This window comes from Trachinotus anak, unplaced genomic scaffold, assembly GCF_046630095.1.
Source record: "Trachinotus anak isolate AG129_WGS33_773 ecotype Australia unplaced genomic scaffold, CSIRO_AGI_Tana_v1 ptg000014l, whole genome shotgun sequence".
In the NCBI taxonomy this organism is placed as follows: Eukaryota; Metazoa; Chordata; class Actinopteri; order Carangiformes; family Carangidae; genus Trachinotus; species Trachinotus anak.
This window is the reverse complement of record NW_027273865.1, coordinates 19,238,479-19,253,105: the sequence shown is the minus strand read 5'-3', so window position 1 is coordinate 19,253,105 and position 14,627 is coordinate 19,238,479. Positions and strand designations below refer to the sequence as shown.

General features: G+C 40.9%; 1 long non-coding RNA gene across 3 annotated transcripts; it reads left to right on the top strand.

Moving 5' to 3' along the window:
• The first annotated feature begins 2,245 nt into the window (after positions 1 to 2,245).
• LOC139632053 (uncharacterized) lies at positions 2,246 to 13,251 on the top strand. 3 transcript variants are annotated; one of them, XR_011693487.1, is made up of 8 exons: positions 2,246 to 2,641; positions 2,720 to 2,776; positions 4,256 to 4,309; positions 4,641 to 6,403; positions 7,721 to 7,822; positions 7,948 to 8,013; positions 9,449 to 9,511; positions 10,836 to 13,251. It is a non-coding gene; the product is annotated as an uncharacterized lncRNA (long non-coding RNA). The 3 variants fall into 3 exon arrangements; XR_011693488.1 differs by lacking the exons at positions 2,246 to 2,641; positions 2,720 to 2,776 and adding an exon at positions 3,255 to 3,406; XR_011693489.1 differs by lacking the exons at positions 2,246 to 2,641; positions 2,720 to 2,776; positions 4,256 to 4,309; positions 4,641 to 6,403 and adding an exon at positions 6,886 to 7,615.
• The last annotated feature ends 1,376 nt before the right edge of the window (positions 13,252 to 14,627 follow it).

The following is a 14,627-nucleotide window of genomic DNA, read 5'->3' as shown; positions in this document are numbered from 1 at the left end:
AGGTTATGACCAGTTGGTGTATAACATTTGAAGACGCACATAAAAGATTAATGTACATGAAACTTTATTCAAGTTGGTTTATGGCACTGCACACGCCTACATACAGAGTGAGTCACTGATGGTAAATGAATTAAGGAATGAGCATCTAGACACACACACAAATTAAATCAGTGATGATTTGAGAGCCCACTCCCATCTGTACTGAGGAATTCTCAAGAAAAAAGCAGATGTTGCTGGGTGGTCTGTTCAGCTCACTTCATCTTAGAGGGAATAGACTGTATGAAGGCAGAAGTGATGCAAAGATCCCATGATGCTTTAGGGTTCACATACACTGGCCAGTTAACAAGCACTTAAACTGAAACCTCGACCCTAGTACTCACTGTCTGTGTCTTACACAGCATCTGATTTTTACTTGTCACCAGTTTTTGCAATTTTGTCACTAAATAGTCGTCTTTTGTCTTCTGTGAAACATTTTTGTGCTGAATTTGAACAGTGAAATACACTCAATATTCTTATGAATAATGTCTTGTTTGTGTTGCATATCATTCGTATTTTTATTGTTTATTTTATTTCAGTTAACCCTCTGGAGTTTGTCTGTTCAAAAGTGAACACACTGGGCATGCTTTAATGATACTCACATAACTTTAATTACATACAATGCAGAAACAACCTGAGAAAAGCTGTCAGAAGTGCTGAGTTTCAGTTATTTACAAAATATATACACTCACCGGCCACTTCACCTGTTCAACTGCTCATTAATGTAAATATCGAATCAGCCAATCACATGGCAGCAACTCAGTCCGTTTAGGCATGTAGACATGGTCAACACAACCTGCTGAAGTTCAAACAGAGCAGGAGAAAGGGGATTTATGTGACTTTGAACGCGGCATGGTTGTTGGTGCCAGAAGGGCTGGTCTGAGTATTTCAGAAACTGCTGATCTACCGGGATTTTCCTGCACAACCATCTCTAGGGTTTACAGAGAATGGTCCGAAAAAGAGAAAATATCCAGTGAGCGGCGATTCTCCTGGCGTAAATACCGTGTTGATGCCAGAGGTCAGAGGAGAACAGCCAGACTGCTTCGAGCTGATAGGAAGGCAACAGTAACTCAAATAACCACTTGTTACAATCAAGGTATGCAGAAGAGCATCTCTGAACGCACAACACGTCGAACCTCGAAGCAGGTGGGCTACAGCAGCAGAAGACCACACCAGGTGCCACACCAGGCTACAATTAGCACGGGCTCACCGAAACTGGACAATAGAAGACTGGAAAAACACCGCATGGTCTGATGAGTCTCGATTTCTGCTGCGACATTCAGATGGTGGGGTCAGAATATTCTTGGCACACTTTGGGCCCCTTATACCAACTGAGCATTGTTAAAATGCCACGGCCTACCTGAGTGTTGTTGCTGACTATGTCCATCTCTTTATGGCCACAGTGTATCCATCTTCTGATGGCTGCTTCCAGCAGGATAACGCGCCATTTCACAAAGCTCAAATCATCTCAAACTGGTTTCTTGAACATGACAATGAGTTCACTGTACTCAAATGGCCTCCACAGTCACCAGATCTCAATCCAATAGAGCACCTTTGGGATGTGGTGGAACAGGAGATTCGCATCATGGATGTGCAGCCAAAAAGCTGCAGCAACTGCGTGATGCTATCATGTCAGTACGGACCAAAATCTGTATGTCTCCAGCACCTTCTTGAATCTATGCCACAAAGAATTAAGGCACTTCTGAAATCAAAAGGGGGTCCAACCCGGCACTAGCAAGGTGTCCATAATAAAATGGCCAGTGAGTGTATACACAGACTGTATTATATTTTGGTTTTTTTCCTATTTGTAGTGAAACAATATTTTGGACCAATATAACTACCTTGGATTGTTCTATATAATATTGTGACTGATTATTTTGTGCCATTTTTCTTGTGTGCTGGGTTCCCGTTAGCTTTATGTCTACTTCGTTAAACTGACAAAATGATAATCCATCCATCCTACTTCCAGCAGGATAATGCACCATGCCACAAAACAAAAGGCGTCTCAAACCGGTTTCATGAACACCACAGTTAGTTCACTGTACTTCAGTGGCAACCAGATCTGAATCCCTTTGGACACCAATGGGATGTGGTACACTGAAGTACAGTGAACTAACGACAGGTGACAAATCCGCAGACATGATGTGATGCAATCATGTCAACATGGACCTAAATGTCGAAGGAAGATTTCAAACATCTTGTGGAGTCAATGCAACGATGAAGGAGGATGTTTTGAGAGAAACAGAGAGTCTCTGCTCGGTATGGTGTTCCTGTTCAAGTGCTCGGTGAAGTGCACATTTTAAAGCATGGATGTATATAAGAACTGGATGACGGATCTAAAAATTGTGCCCATTCAGTTCAATACAAGTTGCTCGCCTGGCGCACACGCCGAAAAAGTTTCTGGCTTCCGGGTTATTTCCGCGTTATGCGGCCCATAGAGACTGCGCAGTAGTGTCACTCCCATCATGCCTTTGGGCAATGAGAACGAGCGAAAAACGTTCTCGATCTGGCGCTGCGTGTTCACGAGTGCGTTCATTGTTATTGTTCAGTGCTGCAAAATGGAGACAACAAACATTTACAAGGTCTTTCACCTGCATTTATTTAGGTTTGTTATTCTGAGTTTACTGTGTGCCATCACCACTGGAAGTGATCACATACTCATCAACCTCATATCATTTTACAGGCTTTATATCTGAAATGAATTCAAGATCTTGCTGACTGAGAAGAAGAGTGCATTGAGGTGAGGGATCAAGGTGGAGCTGCAGAGGGAGCAGACTCATGCCCACAGCTGGTTCAATCTCTGCTGTGACCTGGGATCAGAATAACGACCAGACTCCTGTCTCTCAGCTTCGAATCACTTGTTGTGATACATTTAAATTCTTTAAATCATATGTCTGGTAATTTTCATTGAGTTGTGTTGATATAAGACACAGACGGGTAAAACAAGCTGCTGCCACTGCCCCAGACAAAGTGACGAGAGACGAGGAAGTGACGTCCTCACTGATGAGATGACTGACAGACTGAATTTTCATTTTGACCCCTACAGAGTGTAGTGACTTGTAAATGTAAATTTTGTATTTGAATATTGCCACTTTTCAATTTTCATTTTATATGGTCATAGGACATCCACATGAGTGTGTGAAAATGAAAATGCTAATTGGATTGCTGCATTTTCTTTGTAATTAAATGGTGTGTACTGTGGGAGGTGGGGTCACATGACTGCTGGCCTGAGCAGGACAGGTGTGCTGACTGGGCAGCTCGAACAGGTGTCTTGAGTTTTCTTTGTTCTGTGTCCTGAGCTCATTCTCTGATCAACCTTCAGCTGAGCTGCTTCCCTCCGTCTTTCCACCTTTGTTCCTGAGTGTGTAGAGTGAGTAGTTTATTTCATTATATTTCCTCAAGTCATGTTTATCCTGTTGAACATCTAATCTCCTTGGTGAGCTGGATTAGTTACTCACTTGAGATTCAAATGTTGGCAGTTGTGTTGTGTTCATTTCACACTCAGACTTTATGAGCAAACAGTGAAGTCTTGATTGGTGCAAGGTGTCAGATGAGGTTCAAACTGTAAACTGGACACCGCTGAAATCCAGGACGACCACAGCTGCTGTTCTCAGTTTGCTGCAGAGGCTTTTCTTTATTTTGAAGGAGGCTCAGTTAGTCTGGAGTTTGTTTGTGGGTCACCTGTGGAAAAAAAATCTCACTCATCTTAATATTTTTTTAAAAATCGTATGAAAATCAACAGTAGTTCGCAGGTTTCTGGGGCAAGATTACTCAGCTTTAGCAGCAAAAATCCCCAAACACACACACACCAAACAAACCTATTCAAATTATATGGTTGATATGGTTTAATATTTGAGTACATGGTCTTCAAGAAAACGCATGTTTAAATAGTAGGAACCTTGTCTTGTTTTCTTGTTTTCTTCCTCTGAGTGTTGAACATAGTTCAGACACAGAGCAATACTTCAGTCCTGTCACTCGAGGTCACCACAGACCTGCAGTTCAGAGAGGAGCCTTCCTCCTGTGGGTTCATTGTATGTACATCCTCCTAAACTTTGATTTATCAGTCAAAACTGTTGCTGAGTGACTCTGGAAAATGGAGACAACAAACATGTTTACAAGGTCTTTCACCTGCATTTATTTAGGTTTGTTATTCTGAGTTTACTGTGTGTGCAATCACCACTGGAAGTGAAATACTCATCAACCTCATATCATTTTACAGGCTTTATATCGGAAATGAATTCAAGATCTTGACTGAGAAGAAGAGTTCATTTAGGTGAGGAATCAAGGTGGAGCTGCAGAGGGAGCAGACTCAGCTGATGGAGATTCACGGCCCACAGATAAATTCTTTAAATCATATGGCCTGAGGGCCGTTTGTTCATTATGTTCAAATACTGTCACTGCAGAGCAGGTGAAGTCTTTGAAAATCATCATTTTAATATGTTCGTAGATGAGTACACACATGAGTATGTGCATTTTCTTTTGAAATTATACTTAAATGAAGCATCCTGTGGGAGGTGGGGTCACATGACTACTGGGCAGCTCACACAGGTGTCTTGAGTTTTCTTTGTTCTGTGTCCTGAGCTCATTCTCCGTTTGTCCTTCAGCTGAGCTGCTCTCACCTTTGTTCCTGAGTGTGTCAAGTGAGTAGTTTATTTCATTGTATTTCCTCAAGTCATGTATATTTTGTTGTTAAGTGGTACATTTAATCTCCTTGGTTTGTTCTCCCACGATTATATATTTAAAGCGATAATGCATGTACTGATTTTGATTTAGAATTGTTTGTTGATTTATTCAAGATAAAGTGATAGAATTTGACCTGTATGTTCGCTTTCTTTCTTTCTTTTTGACATGTAACCACTCACACCTGACTGACTGCAAGCAAAAGATTAAACACCTTCAGCTGGAACCTGCTTGTCCTGCTTTGCTCACGTTCATTCAGTCCAGTGTTTTATCCTAGAACACATACATGTGTCAGAAATCTCAATTCTATCATGGATTTTTTTTCATTTTCAAGTTTATATGATAAATCTATTGGAGTCTTCTATAGGCTTTTGTACTGACCTTAATATTTATAATTGAGTCTGTTATTTTCCTGCACCAGATGCTTTGAGGACAGACCACTATAATCATGGATTGGACACAACAATCATGATCAGGATTGTGCATTTAAAGGAGAACCCAACCCTCTGACAGAACTCACTTTTCTTATTCCTGTGCCTCAGAACAGTTTGGTCAGTATTTGTGAACATGCAGCTCTTCACTGAAGTTAGAAACCAAAGAGAGAACATTAATGTTCGATGTCGACCCGGTTTGCTCTTTAACAGTGAACGGGGCTCTGATGCTGTGAGGCCATAAAATGTTTATATCATTTCTTGGCCCGAAATGAGATTCAAATTTCAAATTTTGTGCCCAATTTAAAGCCAAATGAGACGTCAGGAGGAACACAACACAGCTGCTGTAGATTATAGGGTTAGGAAGGTAACTCATTTCCCCCAGTGGCTCAAATTAATTTCAGCTGTAGATGATGAGAACAAACCTTTGACTTTTTTAGTCTATTGTTCCAGAGTCTGTTTTTCTGCTGTATTTGTTCATTTGCTCTCAATGTGAGTGACTCAATTAAAGACTGATGCATTTCCTGCATTAAACATTTTCATTGATCGCTGACAGATTTTAATCAGTGTTTTGATGGAGGACACAGCTGCTAACATTTCAAAGTCAGTGTTGTTGTGTTGTCTCTGGAGGATTCTCTGGTTTCCAGCTTCAGGACAGAGTGACGTGTTTTCAGACACAGACTTCACTGTTCCCGGGGCCCAGGAATCACTTCTGACATTTAAGCCTTTTATTTATTCAAAGTTGCTTTCAAACGAATGAACTGTATGTTTCTGAATGTTGTGATTATTATTTACTAGTAAGTTAAACGTTGTGCACAGCTGTTGTTGGGCTTCTACCTTCACTCACCGCTGCAGTTTATCAACTTTAAACATTTACCGGCACTTCCTGTTGTTTCTGGCCTTCATGTTTCTGCTTTAATATTTCCCGTGTGTCCAGGAGACAAACCGGAAACAAACTCGTTAGACTCGGTCGAGTCTTTGCCAGAATGATGTGAGTAAAGTTAGAAACATAAACCGGGAACAAACTCGCAGAAACAGCTGATCCTTGTGACAGTGCGGAGGCCGGTGAACCGGAAGTGCCGAGGAAGCCGCAGAGCCGCAGAGAGCCGCTGTTTATCCGCTGCCCTCCTGCGCTGATTGGGCAGAAAACGCGCGTTTTCTTCTTTAAAAACCAACAACAAACAAACATGAGGCAGAAACTGAGGCTTTGCTCTGTCAACAGCCTCCAGCGGATCTGCTCCTCTGCAGCACCGAAGGTAAGAGAGTTCACTTTATTCATCAGAGCCTGTTTGGTTGGAGGACGAGGCCTTTGCATCATAAGAGAAATGAACTGAAATATTGATGCTTGTTGTTTTGTTTGCAAAGAGGGAAACTCGGCACAAATGAGACTCTGGATATACTGAACAGAGTTGTTGTAGCCGCTGAATCTCTGAGAAGTGATTTTACTGTTGGAGACACCAGTGGTGAGCTGATGCAGAGACGATGAGACAGAAGTTGTGCTTTTGTTAAAATCTTTGTGCAGAAAACTGTGAAACCAGTTGTACAGATGCCTTCATTAAAGCTGATATATTTAGAGAGCCCTGGTTAATGTCCAGGGTTAATGCTGCTAACCTGCCCACTGCCACCTGTTAAACAGCTAGCATGCTTACAACAGCTAGCCTGCTAACCGCAGCTAGCCTGCTAACCGCAGCTAGCCTGCTAACCGCAGCTAGCCTGCTGCATTTGGCTCACAGACATATATTATATTATATATTATTACATTCTTCACCTGAACAGAACAAGAGCTAATGTCACCAGCCAATGAGACACCTGCGGTAAATGCGGCACACAGGAGGCGGGGCAGCTGGTTAGCAGCGACTTCACTTTCAAATCAAAGCGCTTATTTATATATATATATATATATATATATATATATATATATAACTGTGCTGTCCAAAAGAATACTCAGCGAGAAATGTGATAAATGTGATTGGCTGTGGCACAGTTTGTACATGTAAGACAACATTGTTGGGGGAAGAGCTGCTAGCTAGCTAACATCTGGAGTTGATGTCAAAGCGGCGGAAAAAGACGTCGTTACTTCCGGTTAGGACTTTCACAATAAAACCAGTGGAAACAATGTAGATCGTGATAAAGCTCGAAAGATTGACATATGACCTTTGGCCAGATCGCCCACCCCTATGCTCAAAAATGACAAGTACACATTCTGACTCTTTTTTTTTTTTTTTTTTTTTTTTTTTTCCAAACTTAATCTGATTGGACAGCGACAATCCCACAAAGCAGAGTCCAATCAGAGAGCAGGTGGTTCCTTTACCTTCATCTCTGCCTATACCCTGAAAGGATTTTCAAGCCCATGCTGTCCTCCATCTTGAAAATCTACTACACCTTTCAGGATCTGCCCTGAAGCTGAAGGCAACTGAATGACCTGCCCTCTGACTGAACTTTGTGATTGGCTTGTCATTGTCCAATCAGTAAGGTTTAAAAAAACAAAAAAAAACAACTTCTCTTTTTTTTTGGGCACCAGTAAATGCCACTTAAACCACAACCAAGTAATGTAAGGTTTTAAATCTTTCCAGGATTCCTGTTAACAGTATCTGCAGTTGAAGCTGTGTGCGGTAACCTCCTTTGAGACTGATGGGAGCTAACTTCATAACTTGCACTTGACTGAGTTTATAATGGTAAGTGAAATTAATTATTTAAAGAAAAAATGTTTCTCAATATTGTTTTGTGAAAAGCTGCCTAAAATGTCTTGATTTGCTCTGCAATGGAAAATGTATTTTCGTATAACTGCATGTTTTCATAGAGATGCCAGAACACACCTCAGGCCAGGACCACATCCTGTATGGTGCCCCACACCCAGCAAAAAATGGTAAGTCATAGGCATGACTCCATCACATACCTATACCTAAACTAGGATCAAAAGGATTTTGAGCTTATAAAGTGATGTTCACAAATAATTCCAAATATAGTTTTAAATCAATCTTTGTAAACCTGCAAAATCTGTGTGAGAAACTCAAGTATATACACGTGAAGACATTGTGCTTGTGTAGAGATTTGTATTTGTAAAAAGACAGTGTGATTTTAAAATCTGACCAAAGGAAATTAGTGGTGAGGTAACACAAAGACACTGTGGAAGAACTGCTTTTGTCAATGTCTGTGTATAGATACAAAGCAGACAACTGTGTAAAACTTGGTGTCCAAAGTTCCTACACAGTGTGTGACACTGAATTTACAAGCACACTTTTGACGCCATCCTTAAACCTTAAAATGATTGGACAAAGACAGTGCAGTCACGAAGCAGAGTCCAATTAGAGGGCAGATGGTTCTGGTACCTTCATCTCTATCGCACATCCTGAAAGATCTGGTAGATTTTCAAGATGGACGACAGCGCTGGCTTTAAAATCTACTACACCGTTCAGGATCTGCGGCAGATGAAGGCGACAGAAGCACCTGCCCTCTGAGTGGAATCTGCTTTGTGATTGGACTGTCTTTGTCCAATCATTTTTAAAGTGTAAGAATGGAGTTAAAATTGTACTTGTAACCTCAGGGTCGTACACTGTGAAGGAATTTTGAGCATCAAGTTCTACAGTTTGCTGCTCTGTATCTGTTCACAGATTTGGCAAAAGCACCGTCTTCCACAGTGTCTTTGCGTTACCTCACCACTGATATCAGTTGCTCAGTTTTTATTTTTCAGTTCAGTTTTTCTTTTTACAAATGCAAATCTTATTTGCACTTTGCACTGTACACTAATAAGACATAACAAGCTGTACTTGGTATCAAATTAGACAAAACTAGAATTATGTTCTTTGAGGGTAATTTACAACACATTAGAACAGAACTATGTTGTAAACTAAAGGGAACTTTTTTTTTTTTTTTTTTTTTTTTTTTTTTTTTACAGCTTGCATAGCTTTGGTGAGCAAAGTGATGCATCAAACAGAGTTATTACAGAGTAGCTCCTCATTACTTCGTCATTATATCACAATGAATTACTTCACAACGAATAGAGACGGCAAGTTTCAACACAAGTATTCATATTTGTAATCACATCCATGTTGGTTTTTTGATAAATTAGTGATGACAATTAATATACTTGTTTGGAAACTTGCTGTCTCTGATTGGTTGTTAAGGAACTTATTTGATGATATAATGATGAATTAATGAGGCCCTACTCGGTAACAACTCTGTTTGATTTATCACTTTACTGACCAAGACTCTACAAGGTGTAAAATATCACTTTATCTACAACTTTGCCCTGCAATGGAAAGTCATTTTATTTAATACAGTACCATTGTATCTTTTCATAGGGATGCCGGAATCCAACTCAGGCCAATACCACACCTTGTCGTCCTCCACAACCAGCAAAACTGGTAAGTCATATTCATGACTCCACCCCATACCGATATAGGCTCAAATTAGGGTCCAAATGATTTTGAACTTGTGAAGTGATGTTCACAAATAATTCCAACGTTTGTAGTTGTAAATCATCCTTTGTAAACCTGTGAAATGAATCTGTATGAGAAATTCAAGTCTGTGCATGGGAAAATTATTTTTTCCTTTTGACAAAGACATTTGTATTTGTTACAAAAAAAGACTTTGTGACTCAAAACTATGAACAAATGATCAGTGTTGAGGTTAAACAAAAACACTAAATAAATAAATAAATGGTTTTGTCAACAACTGTGCTGATAGAGAGCAGGAAAATGTGAAACTCTGCTGTGTGTGACCTGCTGAGTTTTACAGTTTTCAGCTTTTTATCTGTACACAGACATTTACAAAAGCATTTCTTTTATGTGTTAAACCCTCACCACTTACCATTTGTGTAGTTTTATTCAGATAGTCTGTCTTTGCAGCAAATACAAATGTCTTTATCAAAGGATAAATTTTTTTTTTTTTTTTTTCACATGCACAAACTTCCATTTCTCCTGCGGATTTATTTTACAGGTTTACGAAGTTTGATTTCCAACTGCAACTTTTGGAATTATTTGTAAACATTACTTTACAAGCTCAAAATTATTTGGACCCTAATTTGAGCCTATATAGGTTCGGGGGAGTAAGTCGGGGGAGTAAGTCGGGGGAGTAAGTCGGGGGAGTAAGTCGGGGGAGTAAGTCGGGGGAGTAAGTCGGGGGAGTAAGTCGGGGGAGTAAGTCGGGGGAGTAAGTCGGGGGAGTAAGTCGGGGGAGTAAGTCGGGGGAGTAAGTCGGGGGAGTAAGTCGGGGGAGTAAGTCGGGGGAGTAAGTCGGGGGAGTAAGTCGGGGGAGTAAGTCGGGGGAGTAAGTCGGGGGAGTAAGTCGGGGGAGTAAGTCGGGGGAGTAAGTCGGGGGAGTAAGTCGGGGGAGTAAGTCGGGGGAGTAAGTCGGGGGAGTAAGTCGGGGGAGTAAGTCGGGGGAGTAAGTCGGGGGAGTAAGTCGGGGGAGTAAGTCGGGGGAGTAAGTCGGGGGAGTAAGTCGGGGGAGTAAGTCGGGGGAGTAAGTCGGGGGAGTAAGTCGGGGGAGTAAGTCGGGGGAGTAAGTCGGGGGAGTAAGTCGGGGGAGTAAGTCGGGGGAGTAAGTCGGGGGAAGGCTGAACGAGCCCGATGGCTGGGCGCAGGGCCGCCTGGGGGTCGGGCTGTCCAGCCTCGCGCATTAATTAATGCTAATGCTATGCTAATGCTAATACTGCTAGCTAACCCCTTTTGTGCCCTTTTCTCACAGGTCGCAGGTGACAGCCGGCGCCTCAGTCAGTGCATTGTTCAACTATACATATGTACATGCGTATCTCAGGTGATGTGGTTCCATGAACCAGGTCGTTTCTGTGAGAAGGACGAGGTTTTGAATGCTCTGTACTGTTACAAAAAATCAGAATACTTCCCTGACTACTGCTGAAGGTCATCACCTTCTGGGAGCCCCTGAAGCCTGTCACAGCAATCATTCACAAGCATTCGTTCATTCACAAGTTGTTGTCCTGGTCGCTGCCATCCTGATCTTTGAAATTAAAATCTGCACAGCAGGTCATCAGACAGCATACAGATGCTCTTGTTTATGTCAGTGTGTGTATTGTACAGTATGTTGTGTTTTAACTTGAAATTGACATTTATAATTGCTAATCTGATGATGAATGGTTTACCAACATTCAGTGCATTCTCACTGAATAGAAACACAGCCATGTCATTGCCAAAACATCTGAGTGCATTGATCAAAGAGTCTTCATGCAAACAACAGAATGGGAACTTAAAAATGTAATAAAGTAGTAAACAACTCTTAGCATCAACACTTCACATGTACAGCTCTAGTTATAATTATAATCTTCATAAACTATTAACTGATTGATAAAACATTAACAAAGGACTCAAGCATTAATTACAGCTTCTAAACCCTTTATGAATGGTGCCCTTTTAGGAAGCGGCAGTGATATGTCTTAAACTTTGATGCACATGTTTGTGGTTTTTTGCATGATGTAAATTTTGATGCCTTCATCAGGATGCATGGAGAAAATAATGGATCAGAGGGAGGTTCTTCAACGAGACAGCGTTAAGTCTAAAGACTGTAAAGGCTTCAATCCAGCAGATTCAAGCTTCTTTAAAACTTTATTTATTTGCACCAAACAAAATGCAATATCCGCCACTTTATAATCCTACTCCTTTGATTTGTTCAGTTTCCTTTTTTTTCTCTGCTTCACCAGAAGAAATGATTTTTACTTTTAATCGACAGTAGGGTCACGATGGGTGAGAGAACAAATTGTTTACCTACTCCTTTTTTACTCTTTTTAATTCCTTTTCACAGTTGTTTATGCATTTTTGTTAGTGAGCAGTGCCTTACATTATACACTTCTATTTGGAGTTTGTCCTTATAGTAATGTGTGTCTAACATTGTCTACATACTGTGAAGTACCTTAATAATCAATATCCTCATATTTCTCGTGACACCTCAGACCCTTTGCAGGGGCCCAATCCCTAGTTTGGGAAACACTGGATTAAATTTATTACAGTTTAAGGATTTCAGGACCTAAAAGCAGACGCACACAAAGGCAGGAAGGTGTGGTGAAGGTAGTTTAATAAGTGAAAACATCCTGAAAAGAAAACCTAAAAAAAAATAAATAAATAAGCAAAAACAGGCTGGTAAAAAAACACAAGTTCAAACAGGAAGCCAAATGCTCCAGACTCTGGTGAACCAAACTCAACAAAACCAAACTCCAGCTACAAAAACCAGAGGCTCGAGGTTTCTTCAGGGAACAGGACAGATACACACAAGGGAAGAAATTTCAAAATTGTTGCTTTATTCAAGACAGTATGATGGGATTTGACCTGTATGTAGCCTACGCTTTCTTAATCTGTAGAAATATAACCAGTTAACTGTAACTACTCACACCTGACTGACTGCAAGCAAAAGATTAAATACTTTCAAATGGAACCTGTGGACTGCTTCTCATCCTTTGCTCATATTCATGAAGTCAGGTCCAGTATAATCCTAGAACACATGCATGTGTGAAAAATGACATTTTCAAGTTTACATGATTGTTTTAGTAAAGTCCCCTGTAAGCTTCTGTAATTACTTTAGCATTTATAGTTTTAGTCTGTTATTTTTCTGCAGCAGATGAAACACTATATTATAATCATGGGTTGTGTGTTTAAAAGAGAACCCAACTCTTTTTAACTATTCACATTTCTTATTCCTGTGCTCCAGAAACCAAAGGTTAAAAATGTTGAACAGTGAGTGGGACACTGTGAGGCCATTAAATGTTTGTGTAATCTCTTACACCCAGATGAATGTTTCAGATCTTAAACTTTATGTCTAATATAAAATCTGGATGAGACCTGTTACAGCGTAAACCACACAGCTACTGTAAATTACAGATCAAACTACTTTCAACTTGAGTAGCCTGACTGAGGAAAGGAAGCATTCAACTTTTTGAGAATGAAATTTGCAAGCAAGTCTATACTGCCAGACTATGTTTTTGTTTTTATTTAGTTCGTTTGTACTCAATAGCTCCTTATGTGGGGGCGGGGTCAAAGAGTAATACAATTTCTGCATTCCTCACTGAGGACATTTAATTGATATTTTAATGAAATGCAGAATCCCTGATACTTCATTAAGTCAGTGCCTCTTGATTTGTCTGTGGGGTGGCCCCATTCAAAAGTTCTACAGTGCATCCAGAAAGTATTCACAGCGCTTCACTTTTTCCACATTTTGTTATGTTACAGCCTTATTCCAAAATGGATTAAATTCATTTTTTACCACAAAATTCTACACACAATACCCCATAATGACAAAGTGAAAAAAAGTTTGCTTGAAATTCTTGCAAATATATTAAAAATAAAAAACAAAAAACATCACATGTACATAAGTATTCACAGCCTTTGCCGTGACACTCAAAATTGAGCTCAGGTGCCTCCTGTTTCCACTGAGTCCACCTGTGGTAGATTCAGTTGATTAGACATGATTTGGAAAGGCACACACCTGTCTACATAAGGTCCCATAGTTGACAGTGCATGTCAGAGCACAAACCAAGCCATGAAGTCCAAGGAATTGTGTGTAGACCTCCGAGACAGGATTGTAATGAGGCACAGATATGGGGAAGGGTACAGAAAAAATTCTTCAGCATTGAAGGTCCCAATGAGCACAGTGGCCTCCGTCTGTAAATGGAAGAAGTGTGGAACCACCAGGACTCTTCCTAGAGCTGGCCGCCGGGTCAATCTGAGCGATCGGGGCAGAAGGGCCTTAGTCAGGGAGGTGACCAAGAACCTGATGGTCACTCTGACAGTGCTCCAGCATTGCTCTGTGGAGAGAGGAGAACCTTCCAGAAGGACAACCATTCCTGCAGCACTCCACCAATCAGGCCTGTGTGGTAGAGTGGCCAGATGGATGCCACTCCTCAGTAAAAGGCACATGACAGCCCACCTGGAGTTTGCCAAAAGGCACCTGAAGGACTCTCAGACCATGAGAAACAAAATTCTCTGGTCTGATGAAACAAAGATTGAACTCTTTGGCCTGAATGCCAAGCGTCATGTCTGGAGGAAACCAGGCACTGCTCATCACCTGGCCAATACCATCCCTACAGTGAAGCATGGTGGTGGCAGCATCATGCTGTGGGGATGTTTTTCGGCAGCAGGAACTGGGAGACTAGTCATGGTTGAGGGAAAGATGAATGCAGCAATGTACAGAGACATCCTTGATGATAACCTGCTCCAGAGCGCTCTGGACCTCGGACTGGGGCGAAGGTTCATCTGCCAACAGGACAACGACCCTAAGCATACAGCCAAGATAACAAAGGAGTGGCTTCGGGACAACTCTGTGAATGTCCTTGAGTGGCCCAGCCAGAGCCTTTGCTCAATACTTGAGCAAAGGCTGTGAATACTTATGTACATGTTATATTTTTGTTTCTTATTTTTAATAAATTTGCAAAAGTTTCAAGCAAACTCTTTTCACTTTGTCATTATGGGGTATTGTGTGTAGAATTTTGAGGTAAAAAATGAATTTCATCCATTTTGGAATAAGGCTGTAACATAA